The 19,582-nt window shown below is 40.8% G+C and overlaps 1 protein-coding gene across 7 annotated transcripts in view; it reads left to right on the forward strand.

Annotated features, from left to right (window-relative positions):
- The window catches only part of ARHGAP6 (Rho GTPase activating protein 6), a 485,744-nt gene that overhangs the window by 260,734 nt on the left and 205,428 nt on the right, over positions 1-19,582 (forward strand). The window contains exon 1 of one of the 7 annotated variants that reach the window (XM_060292330.2): positions 12,913-13,012. The exons of the other annotated variants lie outside the window; for them this stretch is intronic. The gene's annotated coding sequence lies outside the window, so the exon portion shown is untranslated. Of the gene's footprint in view, positions 1-12,912; positions 13,013-19,582 lie in introns of those variants that run through there. 7 annotated transcript variants of the gene reach the window in all.

A 19,582-nucleotide genomic window follows, 5' to 3' on the forward strand; every position in this document is an offset into this window, starting at 1 on the left:
GCTCTTCGGACAACAAGTGATTTTTATTTTCTAAGGTCATTGGGATGAAAGAGATTTGACAAACGGGCATAACATTTTGCTTTAGAGACAACTTGAGAAACACAAGTATGTCTTAAGTCGAGATGATTTCAGGGTCACAATAATATGTTCAGCATGTCAGTCACAGAACTAGATTTTAAGCCTCATGACTATAGAAATAGATGTTGGGCTTATTTTGTTGTTATTGCCTCTGAACACTAATTTCTCTAACTCAGTAGACAGATGTTTACCCTTCCGTGATAAACAGAGTTTGGAGGATGTTGGCTCATACAGAGACTGTCTTTTTAAAAAGCGTGCTCACTACCCCTTATCGAACCCAGCTTGGGAGCCAGGCCCCATGCTACACGATCACATACATCCTGGTTCAATCAGTCCTTATAACAGCTCTGTGGGGAAAGGACAATTCCACTCTTGATTTAACAATTTGGTCACTGCTCCCCTGAATCACATGGGTAGTAAAATGGTTCAGCCAACTTCAGATATTTTTTTAATTGAAGTATGGTTGATTTATACTGTTGTGTTCATTTCTGCTGTACAGCAAAGTGATTCAGTTATACATATATATGCTCTTTTTCATATTCTTTTCCATTACGGTTTATCACAGGATACTGAATATAGTTCCGTGTGCTCTGCAGTAGGACCTTGTTTATCCATTCCATATATAATAGTTTACATCTGCTAACCCCAAACTCCCAACCCATCCCTCCCCCACCCTCAACTCAGATCTTTTTTTATTCAGGACGCATCCTCTAAGCCATTGGTTCTCAATGGTGGTTCTCAGTGGAGACAGTTTGGCCCCCTGAGGCCATTTGGGCAGTGTCTGGAGACAATTTTGGTTGTCACACCTGGGGAGGAGCTACTGGCATCTGGTGGATAGAGACCAGGGGTGCTACTAAGCATCTTACAATGCGCACAGCGGCCTGGCAACACAGAGTTATCTGGCTCCAGGATCACGGGCCCCATCCCAGAACTAGTGAACAGAAAACTCTGGAGGTAGGGCCCAGGAATATGTGTTTTAACAAGCCTTCTAGATCCTTCTTGCACACTCAAGTGGGACAAGCTGTGCTCTAAAACACCAGGCCATTCTGTGTCCTGTTGAGCTGGACACAATGGTGTGGTTTCCTCATCACTTTCCAGTGTTCCATTGTCAAATAGAAGTTTCTCTTCAGGCATCCAGGAGGGGAAAGCCTGGCATTTACTAGGAACAAGTGTGACTCATGGGGAAATCAGCAGTTACAAACCCAGGAACCATGCCCAGCTGAAAGTCTAGGGGGCTCTTTTTTTCCTGTTTTCTCAGCCTAAGGAGGGAAGTCTTGGAGACTCAGTCCAGGTTAAAAAAAAAATGTCAACCTAGGCACTGGTTTGGTTTGGGGTTCGATTATCTAAAATTAGACTTACAATTGAATTTAGTAAAACCCTTCTGAAGAGGATAAGAGCCACAAAGTGTTAAATTGCAAATCACTTTGAGTTTCTGATTTACTGACAGCCCCTAAACAGATCTTCCACTCTTGTGTGTGCGTTTTTTGAATCATGAATTGTTTTTCGGAGAGCCAGTGGAATAATTATTTCGATCTGGGTGTCTCTTCAAAAAATTGCTCATTACTTGGTATTTTATGTGATTTTTGTTGAGAATACGTTACAGGCAAGAAAGTATTGTAAAAAATAAAAATGTCAGAGAAAACATACACGTTCAGGTAGTTTGTGCTGCAGTGCCACACCATTCTCTGCCTCATTCCTTAAACAACACTGCTGTAACCCAAAAAATAGCATTTATTTAAAATTTGAAAAAAACAGTATCCCTTAATTGAGTCATTATATTGATTGGCTCCTTTGACTTCAGAAGGTTAAAATTTTTGTAAAACCTAGAGAAGATTTTCTAACTTGTCTATTTTTTTCTTCGCCATCTATATTACGGTTAGAAAAAAATGAGTATTCTCCTAACGTATTCTGTAAAGGTTGGCTGCATTGAAATCGTCCAGGGTGGTAGACGAATTCCCTGATCCTCTTCTACTGGGATCTAGATCGAGTATCTGGGATGCTCAGAAACCACATATTTTTTTAACATCTTTATTGGAGTATAATTGCTTTACACTGTTAGGTTAGTTTCTGCTGCATAACAAAGTGAATCAGCTATACGTATACATATATCCCTATACATATATATATATCCCTTGTGTCTCCCTCCCACCCTCCCTCTCCCACCTCTCTAGGTGGTCACAAAGCAACGAGCTGGTCTCCCTGTGCTATGCGGAAACCACATATTTAAAATTTTTTTTATTGGAGTATAGTTGATTTTCAATGTTGTATTAGTTTCAGGTGTACAGCAAAATGAATCAGTTATACATATACATATATCCCCTCTTTGTTAGATTCTTTTCCCTTATAGGCCATTATAGAGTATTGGGTGAAACCATCTTTCTTAAAACAGCTAAGTTTAGGAACTAGCACCAGAGCATGAGTCTTCAGCATCAATGACTTCCTCATGTGAAGGAATCAACCTGCTGCATCTTAGTTATGGTTATATTATTTTGGTGGCAGAATATTTATTGTAAATATTTTATCCTGTTGTTAAGTGGTCAAAAGTATAAATCATTGAACCCACAGGCTAACATATATGTAGAAGTTCAATAAGGATTTATCCTTATTGAATAAAGGATTTAACAAGTGAATAAAGGATAAAACAATTAATTCACTAAGTCATTTGCATCATCTCTGTGCAAGGTCACTGTGACTCTGCTAAGTGGGAAAAAAAAAAAAGTCCAAACCATGTCGCAGCCTGAGGATTTGGGGATAGCAGCATCACTGATGAATATAATCTAGAATGATCGTTGATCAGGCACTGCTGAGGAAGGCTGGGAAATAGATGCAAAAGTTTTCCAGATAAATGAAGTTTTACCCTGTACGTATTGACTTCCGTTTTCCTCAAAATTATTAGCGTAGAAACCTAAAAGTGTGTGAAGTGTCATTTTGAGAAGTAGCGCCGCGCACCTACCCTACAGCCAGAGCTGGGCAGAGCCATGACTAAGCCACCGACGGCCGGCCTTTGAGAGGCCCGTGTTCGGGACATGAGAGTGCTGCGTGAGCCGCTCGTCACAGAGTAGCAGACTGAGGGGTAGAGTTTGCTCTGCCGTTCGGAACACGGAGGCCTCTGAAGATGTGTCTCTATTCCCTATGCATCTGCTTCTCCACTGCGGCTGTTACTGAGCAAATTCTGCTATAATTGGGAGGTCTTCAGGGTGTCTCGAGGTGTGTGGGAATGTCTGCAGAGTCCCAAATGGCTCTGGACAGTCCAGCTACTCTAACTGGGTTTCCTCTTTGCCCTCATCCCTCGCTGTCGTCCAGCCCATCTCACAGACTCCTCTGCTTTGCTCTGAGGGCAGAGTTTAAGGCTGCCACAGGAAACCAGAGAACGGTGCTCATTAAGTAACCTTAGTTAGAAACACGCTATGAAGCTCATCACCTCTGGCCAGAGGGAGTCTCAGAGCTTCCCTATCTTGAGAGGAAAGTTCATTGGAAAGCTTTGGGTTTACTTCTGGAGTTGACATTCTCTTCCGGATAGTTCAAGCTCCTACATGACAGACAAGCAAATAAGTGGAGACATTTCAGTCATAGTTTTTTCAAGCTCCCGAAGGAATAAATATTGCTCTTTGTTGTTAAAGGATTTTATTTGTTAAGGCTCATGGCACATATTTTTATTTCTGGTGAGAATTCACAGAATTGTATGCTCTTCAAGAACCTAATTTGTTTGCAGATTCCTCCTTGTCATTTTGGAAGAATTCTTGTAGACTCCAGAGTCTGGGATACTTCATCTTTTCCTGTGCCAAACTTAGGAGTGACTAAGAGACAATGCTGGGGAACCCAAGTGACAGAGTAAGAAAAACAAGGAATATTCTTAAGAGCTCTTGTCCGTTTAGGTCATCGCTCCAGTGTAAAAACGGTGCATTGGGTCACGGGTATCATGGCAATGAAACAGGACTTCCCCACGAGCTTTTCAGTATCTTATGCGTTCAAAGGCTCTACAACACATAACATGGAACTTATCATGAACCCTGGGCCAGAGGCCACTTGTACTCACGTGGGACATGTTTTAAGACAGTTAATCCGTGGAAAATTTATGAGAGAGATAGATGGATGTTTTGTTGTTTTACTAAAAGGAGTCACTCACTTTTTTTCAAGGACACATTTTCCCCTCAATCCTCAAGTAAGTCACTAGAGATCAGCAGCTCATCTGTGTAGGGTTTGGAAGGCAGGAAAAAGGAATGCTAGAATGTTCTTCATGCTTATCGATCTATAGTAAAGGTACAGTGTCTCTGAATATTATAATTTAAGGCAAAAGGGCAGGGAATGATCTAGAACCAATGATTAGCAGCAAGATTTTACTTTTGTACAGGGCTGTGGAGTTTATAGACTCTATTACGTAACAGTCATATTAACTGTTCCTGCCTTGTGGGGTGAGGAGAGCAAGCAAGCATTATTAGCATCTGTTTATAGAAGAGAGAGAGTCAAGGATTTACCAAGATCACACCATCTAGTAAGTGACAAAGCTGAGGTAAGAAGGAAGGCCTTTGATTCCTTTCTATGCTCACTTTCGGGAAATTAAAAACAAAAGGCATGCTTCAACATACTTTTAATTCTCTGATCACCTCTTTGTGTCTTTTTTTTTAAGATTTCTGATATTTGTAATACTTATTTCCTTCTTTTCACTCGTTAATGAAGACGGTCGTAATGTGATTTTAGCGCTGGGTGTTGGAGCTTCATATTAAGCAAGGATCAAGGTTGAAAGCAAGGCAGGGAGTGGGAGAAGAGAATGTGAATTGGGGATTCACAGTCAGCAAAGTAGCAGTGTTGCATCTCTCTGCCTTTGTGCCTTCCTTCCATCTGTTCTGGCTTTTAAAGACCCTTGGGATTAGATTAGGGCCACCTGGATAATCCAGGGTACTGTCTCCATCTCAAGGTCCGTACACTTAATCACACCTGCGAAGTCCCTTCTACCAGGTTCCAGGGGTTACTGTGTGGACCTCTTTGGAGGGCTGTTACTGTGCCTACTACATCATATTAGTCAACAGATGAGTTTCTGGTACTGCTGTCCCACCACCCTCCACCAGGTTTGTGAGTATGTGCGCATGACCATCTCTTTATTTTCTTCCTTCTGTATTTGTATATATATTTTTGTTCTCTCTTTTCATGATGTATCACTATTTATCCCTTTTTTATGTTCTCTTTTCCCTTTGCTGTGTATTTTTTTTCCTTTATTATTACAATTCTTTTCCCCTTCTCTTTAACATTTTGTTTGTATTTCTTATCCATTTGGCTATTTTGAACTTGTTTTATCTTCCTGTTCTTTTCTCTGTAATTTAATTTTCTTATCACTTTCCTTTAAGCCCTTTTGGTCTCTATTTTTGTACATCATTGACCCAATCTTTTTCTGTCCTTCTTCAACTTCCCCTCCTAACCCTTGCTCTCATCCAGAATTCTTATCTCCATGCACACACATTGTTTCACTTTTGTGGCTCCTTCAGCCCTGACTGTGCAGTTTATACTTAGCAGACAGGATAGGTGGGGAAGCAGACATAGCAGGGAGAAGCCATTGGTGCTGAGAATTACAGCCTAGGCTTGTATAGGTCTGCCTTAGAAGGCCCCAGTTTCTGCGTCCAAACGTGACCCTCTGGAGCTCCTGCTAAAATCTCTTAGGGAGACCTTGACAGACAAAAAGTACATGGTTATTGATTATACATATGTAAATATATCCACGTGTTCAATACGAAGGGTCAGAATAGAAATTTGGAGTGATCTGAATTATTTCGTATGGATTAAATTATTTTTGGTGTAGATTTTACTATTTTTACAACAACAGTGACAAGCTTTTAAAATATAAACAGTCTACATCATTGTTTTCTCAATTTATGTTTGTTTATTTTGTATAATTCTAGTAAAGTGAGCATTCGATCAGCTGCAGAATTTTCATTTATGGAAATTGCGGATAATAATGTTACTGATAATGCAATGGCATTATACATGTATAACTGAGGTTCTTAGTCTTCTTAGACCACAGACCTAATCCATACAGAATAATATCTAAGTTGTAGATGTTCTCTCCATAGAAATGCTCATGCACAAAATTCTATATCCATTTTCAGGAGATTCCATTCATAAATTCATTCTACAAGTATTTACTGAGCATATACAAAATGAACAAAACAGAAGTACTGTTGTAGACATGATGGATACATCAGTGAATAAAATAGTTCAATACGTCCTTTTTAGAGATTACACGGAACAGGGAGATTGACAACAAATCAATAAACGTGTAATGTGCCAGATGGTAATAAGTAAGAGGACAGAATGATGGAGCGGAGTTGGTAGGATGGTAAGGGAAGCTTTCTCAGAAGGTGATATTTCCTCAGAGATATGACATAATGGAGGAGCTGATATTTAAAGGATGAGTCAACCGCTGTAACATCTGGCTATCACTTAGATTCCTGTGTGGCAAGTCAGTTTAGACAGACAAAGCCCTTTTTGTCTGTTAACGTGAAGAGCAGGTTTTAATTTAATTTCTTACACATAGCCATGAGTAACTAGAAATTAGCACATTCGGGGAAGACATACTCTTTCTAAGTTATTTGGTTTTCCAATTTGACTAAGCAAACATATGATTAGCCATTGAAACCGTAGCGCCAAAGATGGTATTAGATTGCCCACTTCTGGGGAATTGACAGAAGAAATCATTGCAGATAAATTTTGAAAAGGAAATTTTAGAAGTCTGACACCTTACATTTTTTACAGCATCTAGATATACGGCATTGTCCGGTAGCAATGTTTGTGATGCTGGAAGTGTTTTATGTTTTCTCTGTCCTGGTGAATAATCTTCCTTAGAGGTTTTCCTTTATAGCCACCAAGCCCCTATTGTTTGAAACACCCCAAGGGCCGGAAAGACCGAATCTCTACCCTAGAGACAGGCTTTCTTAAGATCTACACGGTGGCTCCCAAGATACTGGCCAAGTAAGCTGCAGTCCTCCTGGATCCAGTTTTGGATTTTACAGCTGCTCTGTCTTGGGCTCACTCCATGCCTGGTACCACGGAGGGGGTGACTCTGTGAAGAAGGGCTTCTCTTGAAACCCCGGTCCTTTGCTTCAGCAGGCCAAGCCGTAGAGATGTCTCCTCAGGCTTGTGTTTGTATCTTTGGATAATTTCCATGGGTTATTGGCCTTGATTCTGGTACTTTACCTGCTGAAAGGCAGGTAATTGCTTGGTCTCGATTAATAACAAGAAATTGCTTGGTCATTGGAATATTAATCAGAAGGGCAGATGCTGCTATTTCTGTCGAATGCTGGTCAACTTAATCCTGGTTGCCTTTCCTAGAGGAAAGACAAGTTTGGTTACAAACACTGTGTTTTATTTGTCATCATTCAGAGGCCCACTGCAAAGGAAATAAATCACAAATCAAATTTACCTCACCAACATCCTCAAGGTATGCCCTTCAGAATGTCACTTTTTTTTTTTTGGTAGGTAGCTTTTCATCGTAAAGGCACAATTCCTTTATGTTATTTATATGCTTGAAATATAGACTTCCTGTTTTCCAAATCCAGAGACAAGGATTTAATTTTCAAAATTAAAGTTCTCTGGTCAAATGCTAACCCTTGTGTTTTAGAAATCTGGGTAAATGTTGCTACCATTTTCTTTTCTTTCTCGCTTTATTCTTTCCTTTTCTTTCTTTTTTTTCAACACTGTCTTCATTATAAACTCAAGAGAGGGCTACTGATGTGGGGTTTTTTCCCCCCAAAGTGGAGAAAACATGATCTCTCGTTTTACATTTTACTTTTTATTTTACTTATCAAGCAGGAATTTGTTGGGCTGGTCTCTCACCTACTAACATTCTAGTATCCTGGGATTGAGGATTGGCTGCCACAGCTCTTTAAAAGGTCAATACTGATGGGCAGAGATTTAGCATTCTTATTATAAAAAATAAATGGAAGTAAAGAAATTAGAAAACATTCATATAAAAATTCAGACCATTAGAACCTTTAGTTTCACGTTTAGGAATTTGTATGAATAGTTTTTTTCAGTATCTCCACATGGTAAGCATTTCTTGAGTAATATTTTTGCACCTGACAAGGAAGAAAGGAATAAAGCAACATGAGCTGTCTTGGCTTTTGAATTTCCAAAGTCTTTCCTTAGCTTTTCAATACAATTAGAATTGTAAATCATTGCTCTAATTAAGTTCTTAATAATTTCCTAACTATTATTTAAGATGCACATGAAATGAGGTATATGAGATTAATACTCTAAACATGGAGATTTTAAAAAATAAAATTCTTTATCACTACCCCCTTATATAGTTATATGTAGTGTATAGTTAATCACTGATTCATTAATCAGAAAGTATTTGTAGTAAGAAAAATAATGTCTAGTTGTACATACTGGAAAGAGGTAGTAAAAGTGGTAATAAATATAGATATTAAATTACTTTCTGATTTATGTACTTCATTTACCTAGAAAAATATACTTTTGTTGAATTTCCCATCCGATTTTAATGACGCATCTAGATATTGTGAAAATAAAGCTGTAGCAGATCCTTGAGAGCCTTTGGAAGGAGAGAGAAGGGACATTTCAAAAGTAGCTTGGACTTAAGTTGCAGTTACTTATGGCAGATGGTCTTGTTTCCCTTTTTGTTTTATCAGATGTAAGTATTCATGTCTTAAAATTAAAAGCAGGACACAAAGATAACTCTTTTCTCCATTTAAATACAATTTTTCCTTATTGGCTTTAGGTCCTCAAGTAATTATACGTTTGCATTGTTTAAAAATATATATTGAGGGGCTTCCCTGGTGGCGCAGTGGTTGAGAGTCCGCCTGCCAGTGCAGGGAACACGGGTTCGTGCCCCGGTCCGGGAGGATCCCATGTACCGCGGAGCGGCTGTGCCCGTGAGCCATGGCCGCTGAGCCTGCGCGTCCAGAGCCTGTGCTCCGCAACGGGAGAGGCCACAACAGTGAGAGGCCCGCGTACTGCAAAAAAAAAAAAAAAAAAATATATATATATATATATATATATATATAACGAGGTACATTAAATCTAAATTAAGATGATACAGGGGCATTTCCTATGTTACAGAGGAGTCTTTTGGATGAATTCGTCTATTCCAAATTATTATGTAGATTCTTAGGATATGAGCATAACCTCAAGTCCTAGTATTTACTTTATGATATACTTGCAGAAATCAAAGATATTGAATATCTATGTTACTACCTGTCTTTTCCCACTTGAATTCCAATATGTAAAACTAGGCATTGTCTTTCTCATAAATAATATTTGATGCATTTGTTAGTGATTAGCTATATACCAAAGGGATATCGGTAGAGAAAATTTTAGCAAAAACTTCTTTGTACTAGCTTTTAATGCCTCTATTAAGGATTATAATTATTTTAAATTATTAAAGTCGTTTATGAATTCTTCAAATTAAATCAATTATTTGTCAGGGCAAGTTTAATTTTTTTTTTTTGTAAAGTACATAATATTTTAATTAGTTAGGGCCAGATAGTAAATATTTTAAGTTTTTCTGGGCTTATGGCCTCTGTTACAACTCTGCCATTTTAGCACAAAAACAGCCCTAGAAAATACGTAAATGAATGTCTATGTCTGGTTCCAATAAAACTTTACTTACAATAACAAGCAATGGTTGGTTGATGGGTCATGGTTTGCCAGCTGCTAGTTTAGAGGATAAACAGCCGTGTGCCTGTAGAACTAATTTGTTGAGAGGAGCACTTGAGTGAACACATAAAGCTTGACGCTGCCCATGTCCTTGCTGCCCATTCTTTAGGAAACAGACATCCCTCCAACAAGATAATGGAAATGTGCTGGAGATTTCTCTCTGTCTACATGGAGACCTTCTTAAGGAATTTTTGAGATTTGTGCACCAAATAAGATCTGTCAGTGCCAAGTGTAACCCTGGTGGAAAAAATATGTTAACTCTACTTACCTTAATAAATATGTCCCCTTTGTCAGTCATTCTGATAGCTGGGTCAATCTTTATTACCAGCATATTTTCTCTTGTAGATTTCCTTTGAAAATGAATACACCTGTCCTCAAGGTGCCAAGGTGCTCCTCTATCTCAGGATGGAGCACGATTAGCCTGTAGATAGTGATGGGCCTCAGGAAACATGCCCAGGTAGTTCTGTGAGCGCTCAGTGGGAGAGCCCTTTTCTTTTGTTCTTCATGACATAGGTACTGTGCTCGTCAGGTGTTAAATAAGTCAATGAATGAATCGATAGAAAAGTATAGTCTCCAGTGAGCTTTGAATTGCAGGAGGTAAAAATACAGCACATTGTGACTTCAAACTCAACATCCAGTTTTACGATGACCAGATAGAGATAAATTTTCTAGTGAGAGAATTATCCAAGTTTCTGATCTCACTTTTCCCCTTCCATTGTTGACTTTACCCAAAGAGAGAACATTGGTCCTACATTAGGACTGACATCGGAGGAAAGGGAAATGTTTATAGCTGGAGACGACCTTAAAGATGAGGAAGGGGATAATGATTTTGATGTGACGACAACAATGATTGTGACCCCCATCGATTTAAACAGCAACTTATTGTTTACGAAATGCTATTTCAATCCTATCACTTTGTGAAAGTTAAAACAAAGGTTCCGGTTCTGTGACTTTTGAAAGGCTAAAGGAAAGAAAGTGAAGCTGAAATACTTGGAATTTTGCCTCCTGATACACAGTTAGGAAAAAGAGGAGACAAAGTTTAAACCAAGACCTAGTTTGAAGAGTGTTTGTTCAACCTCCCTATTTTTCTAATATTCACTGTTTCTTCTGCTGGTAATACTGGGTTTTAGAATAGTATTACAGTCGGATTGCTCATGGCTGCCACTGTTGACACATGCAAACTAGGGGAATCTACCCAGTGCCAACTGAACACCCACGAACTGGAGTTTATCACCAGTTTTCAGCTAAATGTTTTTGCTCCTGCTTTCCTGTGGATCTGTCCAAACTCTGATTGCAACTCCTGCGTGTACTGACAGCTTGATAATTTAGCATACCCGAAGGTCCATTTTTAAGGAACCATTCACAATATGACTGTACTCATTACCCTCTGATGTTTATCTTAACGAGTACCTTGTATTGTTAAGCTGTGAATAAAATGGAGGAAATGGCAGGGAAGTGCTGGATACAGTGGAAGGGGGAAGAAGGCAGACCTCACTCATGATTATGATGACAACAGTTTCAACTACCGTCATTTTGTAACATTTACAATGGGTGAGGACAGGATTGTTTTACATTTATTATCTCATTTCATCCTCACACCATTCCCCTGAGATAGATACTATTCTTTCTATCTTACATATAAGAAAATTGAGGCTTAGAGAGATCAAGATCACACAGGTAGTAAGTGACAGAGGCAGGATTTGACTTCAGTGCTGTGGCGTCCAAAGTGTATGCTCATAAGCACTGAGTGACACTGTATCATAATGGCTGGTCTCTACCTTGTGGTTAATTAGGAATACTTGCAGACCCTCGCCACTCAATTGTGTGGCCAATCAAACCAACAGTATCAGTACCACCTGGGAGCCAGTTAAAAATGCAAAATTTCTGTTCCCATCCCAGACTTGCTGAATAGAATCCAAATTTTCAGAACAGCCCCAGGGGATTCGTTGCACTTTAAAATTTGAAAAGTGCTGGCTTAGACTTTTCCTAGACAATCGCTACTGAACAGTCTGAAGACACATAGAAACACTTTAGCATCAGGAAGGGGACCGAGAAAGAAAACAAACAGAAACAACTGCAATGTAGCGAAAGGTTTCACCTGCTCCTGAAATCCACAGGTAGAATAGTACAGAGTGGCTCAAGGGAGCCCAGGGGAATAGTGGATACAGTTTCGTTCAAACCAGGACCCTTAGGAAAGGGAAAGGGTCACTAGCAATAATGACCCTGGGATATTGAACATAAACTGGAACAGCCCTAAGCAAACTGGGACATGTGGTCACCTCAGTTATAGCACCCAAGTCTTTATGGTAAGAATCCATGAAAATATTAGGATTCTCTATTCTGTAAAAAAGTGAAAGTAGAGAGATGGGAAGTTTCAAGGCTACAGATTTTAAAAGGGTGACAATTACTTGTTTAGTAAATTATTTTATTCCACAAATACTTATTAAACCCTTTCCTCCTTTGTCATTTTTTTTTTAAACGTAGTCAATGTTATTCTCCTTAAACTACAAAACAGAGCCTTCGGTTGTACAAACATCACTAGTTACAGTCTCGCCAGGAGGTCCCGGTTGGGGAGGGGGCCGTTAGCGACCAGAACTCCTGAGGGGACCTCTTGAAAATGCTAATGGCCGGTTAAAGGACTCGAGGCAAGGGTGGTGCTCGAGGTGGCAGGGCTCCCACCCCAAGTCGGGGGAGGCAGCCCGACCCTCTAGGAGGGCCCGGGCGGGGCCCAGGCCCCTGCGCCCCGGCCGCCCGGGGCGGCGGCTGCTGCGCAGGGCCAGCTCCTCGGGGCCCACGGCGCCCGGACAAGGCCTGCCCGGAAGCGCCATGGCCACCTCTCCATGCTCCTCCGGCAGACCAGGGCTCGGAGATGGCTCCAAGGACCTCGGCTCCTCAGCTAAATCTGGGGACAAGAGTCCCGGGGAGGTGCGGGTCTGGAGGCCGAGGTCTTCCAAGGGGCTGGGTGACGGGGTGGGCGCGGGCGAGGGCGCCGCGGCCAGGCGCTCCAGGGGCCCCGCTGGCTTCGGCCCTCCTGAGACTCGCCGAGGACCATGTGCGCGCGGAGGGCGTCCCGCTCCGTAGGCTCCATGCCGGCCGCCGTCCACGGCGCACGCCGCTCGGGCGCGGGCAGCTCGGGCTCTGCACGCGCGGCCGCTCCCAGTGGCGCCGCTCGGCCCTGGCGGTCTCCGTGCGGCGGCAGGGACGCGGGGCTAAGCCCGGCGGCGGGGCCCGGCCGGGCCCGGGCGGCTCCTCCTCGGGCTCCTGTCAGGTACTTTTATAGCCTATGGGGCTCCGGAGGTGTACGTGATACCATAGTACTTAACAGAATAGGTAATACTGTACCCTTTCAGCTTGACGACAGCAGTATCAGGAAACGTGATGTTAGAATAAGAGCTAACCTTATGGGAGTCATAAATTGAAAGCGTCTTTGTTCTTTTTCAATCCTGTATCTTAAGAAGTGATATAGTCTAACATTTTTTAACTTAGGAATTTTAAAACAATTTTAAACAAATTAATGGAAGGTGAGTCCAAATGTGATCATTAAGGCAAGTCCGGAAGTTAGTGTTGGAGGAGGGGTAGGAATGCTGTTTTAGATGGTAAGAAAATAAACTTGCCCTCTCTAACGTATCCCCTGGATCTTCTGGCACATATGGCACCGTGGGCCAAATGGGCCATGCTGACAGTTTGTACACATGTAAGCTTTGGAATTCATTATCTTTTGTGGGTTTCAGAATGGAGTATTTATCCTAAGAGTTTGTCTACCCTGAGCTGTACCTCATAAATGAAAAGTACAACGTGTGCATCCTTCATGCTGAAAAATAAACAGCAACGTCATCTTTTGTAAACAGTAATGTAATATGCTTAGTGAGATTTACAGATGCATCCGTTTAGATAAACCATAAGAATCCTTTTTTTTCTTGTCCAGAAGCACCACTTTTTTTCTACTTATTTTTTTGAAGTCTAGCTAATTTACAATGTCACATTAGTTTCAAGTGTACAGCAAAGTGATTGAGATCTATCTATCTATATAGCTCCTTTTTCAGACTCTTTTCCATTATAGGTTATTGCAGGTTATTGAGTATAGTTCCCTGTGCTATACAAGAATCCTTATTAATAATCAGTCCTCATGTAAGACCCATGGACATGTGTACTACATAGGAAATTTGTTTTATGACCACCATGCTTTTCCAGCATCTAGAACTAATTCCAGCACATAGTAGGAAGTCAGTTAAAATTTGCGGGATGAGTAAATGAATCAAATGGCATTTCAGAGATGCTGAAAGAGGAAAGCACTATTCATCGTTCCTATTTTAGTTTTTTTCTCAGAGTGCAGAATTGCTCCAAGGCAGCTCGCGTAGATAGTCCCAGATCAGTACAGGAAACCAGGAAGGAGAGGGCAAAGCTTGACCTTTTGGCGTTGCCAACTGTCTCTTCTATTCTTGTTTTGTTTCCTTCATTTGGAGAAGCAGATGTGCCTGCCTGATAGGATGGAAGCCTGAAAGCTTCAAGATCTGGAGGTAACAACATCCTGGTCTCTCAAACTTCCTGGGTGAATCATTGGCCAGCCACAACTATAAGATTTATCACTTCCAGAAACCCAGCCCCATCCGTGCTCTTATGAAATGGGCTTATGATCCAGAACAAGTAACAATAATTGGCAAATTATAGACAGCCGTACTGTTTATACATAATACTTCATAAGCTTAAAACAAGCTAATTTAAAGCTTGAAATATTCCTTTGTTACAGATAGTTCCATTTGAAAGTACTGGGTCAACTTGTCCTGTGGTAAAAGACCTATCACAATTGAGATTCGAATAAGCAGCACAGGCCCCATTTCAGAGGTAAAGATATATATATGTCTTCCTATCCAAATCCCATGCAATCATGCTTCCTCAGGGTCCACTCCAAATAGTGTCATCTCACTCTCCTCTAGCTTCAGCTTCTCCTCTACACACTTAATTATCTGCTCATATCAAAACCTTTCCTTGATGAAACCTCTCCTGAAAGCCACCTCTTCTGTTTTTTATAGCTAAACCTTGCATAAAGGCAGTTTACACTCAAAGCTACTTCACATACTCATCTCTATTCACTCCTCAACCCTCTGCTAGCTGGCTTTCACCCCATCACTCTCTTGAATCTCCTTTTTCCAAGGTTACAGACGACCTCATTACCAATTCAGGAAGATGAGTCCTTATTGCATTTAAGCTCTGTGGCTCTGTTTGAATCCAGCTCTGTTTCTCCCTGACAACCTCTTTTCCTCCGTTTTCCGCAACTCGTTTATTTCTCCTCCTACCTCCCGAGGCAGTACATCTTGATCTCCTTTGCAGGCATCTTCTCCTTCATCTGTGCTTAAACACCTTTCCATCTCAGCCCTCTTCACTTATCGCTGTACACACATTCCCTTCACCCTGTTTTTTTTTAAATTAAATCTTATTGGGGTATAGTTGATTTAAAGTGTTGTGTTACTTTCAGGTGTACAGCAAAGTGAATCAGTTATACATATAGTTATACCCACTCTTTTTTAGATTCTATTCCCATATAGGTCATTACAGAGCACTGAGTAGAGTTCCCTGTGCTATACAGTACACGCTGTTGTTAATTCCATGGATTCTGCTACCATTTACATTGTTTCAGGATCTCTTCTGGTGCAGAGAACAGAGGCATGCTTGGTTATTTCAGATAGCAAAAATTCATTGTAAAGTTACAAGAGAAGGAATGTAAGAGGAGAAAAACATCTTAGCCCTTGGGAGAACTGGAACACCACCCCAGGCAGGACACAGAAGGAACTCATCACTGTGCAAAATTTGAGTCTTTAGTGATGGTGGACGTTTACCAGGCTGTAGACTCAACTTCACCCACTCACTCACTATTTCCGTCTCTCTCTTTCTCTCCCTCCCTTCGTCCCTCCCTCCCTCAATCCCCTCTCTCTTTTTTTTAATCCATTTCTTCTCTCTAGTTTCTAATATCTTGACTCTTCTTCTCTTTCCCTCATGGTTTCTGCTCATTTGGGTCATCTGCTGCCTCCTGCTTTTTGCGCTTTGACTACTCATAGATCCTTGGTATGTACACTTCATTCTATAAATGAAAACATTGCTGTAATTTTTATATTTACCTCCTGGCTGCTCTCAGTGCTTCTGGAACTAGGTGGAATATATATGTATGTACATGTGTATGCGTGAATGAAAGACGGAGGGAAAGAAGGGAGGAATGCAACTTTGAACCAGATCCACTCATTTTATCTTTGTGTCCTCAGTGGCTGCCATGATATATAGTAGTTGCCAGTTATTGAGCACCTCCTGTGTATCTGACATTATGTCATTTATGTATGTCTGACCTTCACGTGCTCCTAAAAGAGTTGGTATTTTCTCCTTTATAAAAAACATGTAAGGAAACTGGGACTCTCAGAGACTAAATCACTGGCTCTGGATCACCGTGCCAGGAATGGTGAAGCCAAGATTTCAAAACTGTTATGTTTTTTAGGAAACATACCTGAGTAAATGAATGCAATATGGTTTCCTGCATTCATTTTTAAATAAAACTAGCAGTAACCAAGGTGTATTTTGAAAATGGTGATTGAAACAATCACTGTTACTTTGGCCTTTTATTTTATATTGGTTGGTCTTTTATATGTCTAGAACTTTTAGCTTGTAAAAATATAGACCAAGAGGGAGAAATAACTATCTTCAAATTTAGGAAGCCTATTGGACAGGTTGTATGAATTAGAAGGGATTCAGCTGCAAGTAACAGAATGCTTCCTCTCCAACAGAATGAAACAGCAATGAAATTGCAATCTAACATGATAAGAAATCCAGAGTGGCGTGGGATCCTTGTATAGAGTATCAGAGTGGCAGGTCTTTCTCCCTGCAGGCTCCGTCCTGCTTTGTGTGTTAGCTTTACTCTTAGGCTAGTAGCAAGATTGCTGCATCAGTTCCTAACATCATATCTAGATACAGCAGTGACCGCAGGAAGAAGTACAGGCCCCCTCTTCCTTGTCTCCATCTTAGCAGGAGACTTTCCTAGAAGCTTCTGCGTATCTCATTGGCTGAAATTGGGTCACAGGCTGTGGCAGTGACTGCCGGTTGCTGCCCTTTCTCTCTGCCCACCTTTCACTGCCTCCCATACAGCTAATTGTGACCATGTGACTAAGTCCCCGCCAATGAGGGCTTCCTGTTGGCTGAAGTACAGATGTCCTGTCCAAAGCCCAAGCAGCCATGTGGGACCTGAGGCAGCACAGCGAAGTGACAGTCAGGTAAGCTCATGGGAGCCTCGGCCCCAGGCTGCCTAACACCTGACTTCTCTTCCCCCAGAGGGAATTATACTTGCATCTTATTTAAAGCCCCTGTTATTTTTATTTCTTGCTCTTTTTCTAATTGTTATGCAATGGAACTTAATCTGATATCCGTTTCCCTTCTTAAAACAGTCCTGGCAAATGGAATAGTATAACCGCAACTGACTAAAAATATATAATGAGGATCTGTCATTGGAACCAGGGATAGGTCATCTACCCTTTGTCAAACGGGGGAGGGTCGGGAGGGTCGCATAGCCAAACAACATCAGACCTCTGTTAGGAAGCAGGAGGGAGGGGGAAATGACTGTTGGGTCGGCAACTAACAGAGGCTGCTGCTAACCAAGTTAAGTAACTTTCCCAAGGTCATGGCTAGTTACTGGTAGAAGAAAAATTCCAACTCGGGTTGTCTAAAAGCAAGTTCAGTGGACTTATCTTTACCAGCTGAGTTGAGTTCACAATTTGTCACTGATATTATAAAGGAGATTCATACATATCTGGAATTTGTATGTCATTGATATTATAAAGGAAATTCATACAACCTCTATTACTTTATTAATTCCCTCTTACTAAGATACAGATGGTTACCAGTTACCTCTGCATTGGTGAGAATTATATACATGTATGTAAATGTTACATGCACGTGGAAAAATGGCAGGCAGAGCAGACCACCTCAGAGTTCTGTACTTGGCCGAGCAGTAATGTGAGAAAAATTTGCCTTGCTAACGTTGTTTGACTGAGGTAAATATTGAAATAGCACGTATTCCAAGCACGGGAACTGGGCGGAGTGAGGTTCGGGGTGAACTACATCTTTATTGGAGTATAATTGCTTTACAATGGTGTGTTAGTTTCTGCTTTATAACAAAGTGAATCAGTTATACATATGTGCCTATATCTCCTCCCTCTTGCGTCTCCCTCCGTCCCACCCTCCCTATCCCACCCCTCTAGGTGGTCACAAAGCACGGAGCTGATCTCCCTGTGCTATGCGGCTGCTTCCCACTAGCTATCTACCTTACGTTTGGTAGTGTATATATGTCCATGCCTCTCTCTTGCTTTGTCACAGCTTACCCTTCCCCCTCCCCATATCCTCAAGTCCATTCTCTAGTAGGTCTGTGTCTTTATTCCCGTCTTACTCCTAGGTTCTTCATGACCGTTTTTTTTCTTAGATTCCATATATATGTGTTCTTCCATATGGTATTTGTTTTTCTCTTTCTGACTTACTTCACTCTGTATGAGAGACTCTAGGTCCATCCACCTCACTACCAATAACTCAATTTCGTTTCTTTTTATGGCTGAGTAATATACCATTGTATATATGTGCCACATCTTCTTTATCCATTCATCCGATGATGGACACTTAGGTTGCTTCCATCTCCGGGCTACTGTAAATAGAGCTGCAGTGAACATTTTGGTACATGACTCTTTTTGAATTATGGTTTTCTCAGGGTATATGCCCAGTAGTGGGATTGTTTTGAGTGGTGGAAGGAAGGCAACCCTAATGTGTGTTTGTGGGCTTTTTAAAGTTTGGAGCCAGTTTGAAAAATAACCCACATTGCACCATGCATGTGGCTTTCCTTGTCAACACCCTCCTGCTGCTGACCCTAGAAGTTTCACTTCCCTTAACATACTTAACAGCCATGTGGGGATAAGGCGTAGCACTTGGGTTGTAAGGGCGATAGCCTCGTTAGCAATTTGGGGAACTCAGCCGCCATCTCAAAACATCAAAGCCAGGAGGAATGACACTGCTCGAAAATCTTGCACCTCAACTTTATTTTATATGTTTTTTTCCTCTTGCTTTAAGAGGGCCTTTAAAGTGAAGTATCAGAGGCAATGTATTTGTATATTTCTCTTGGTCAACTAAAAAGGTGGAAAAAACATTTTGTGTTTGTGGATGGTATTTGTATAAGATTCAAAGGCAAATTTTATCTGTGTGACTGATTGATAAACTGCTAATGCTCTTCGATCCCATTTTACAAAATGGCTTTTACAAAATGATTTCACTGATGTTGAAGGAGGCAGGAGAAAGAGGGCAAATCTGAAGTCTGTAATATCCTTGGAGAGCATCTTCTTAGAAGACAGGGGAAGGAATATTTTTTTAAAGTGTGAAGCAATACAGGGCACAGTTGCAGTGTTGAATACTGCTTATGCTAAGGTGGGTAGGAATTTTGAATGCACTGAAATATGGTGACAGGAGGTTTGGTACTGATACACATTTTGAACAAGCCTTTTATTAATAAAGGTTAAATGAGATTTGGAGGTTATATTGACAGTACTTATGAGCAAGACCGTTTGGTTACCTTTAACCTTCCTTTAAGAGACATTTACAGAATTAATTTGTTAATTATAAAAAGTCCCTCTTACTTTCCAATTGTTTCTTCTTCTTTTATTCTGAGTGATTATGTGTTCCTGAATATTTTAAAGCAAGGTTGCATATAAAAAGTTTTTTCTCACGTCACTAATTCAGATTGGTCCATTTGTATTATTAATCAATGGAGAATTTACCCATTCTGTTATATACAGAATTTTTCTAAATTAAGATGAATTTATTTTTA

The sequence above is a fragment of the Globicephala melas genome, chromosome X (assembly GCF_963455315.2).
Source record: "Globicephala melas chromosome X, mGloMel1.2, whole genome shotgun sequence".
NCBI lineage: Eukaryota > Metazoa > Chordata > Mammalia > Artiodactyla > Delphinidae > Globicephala > Globicephala melas.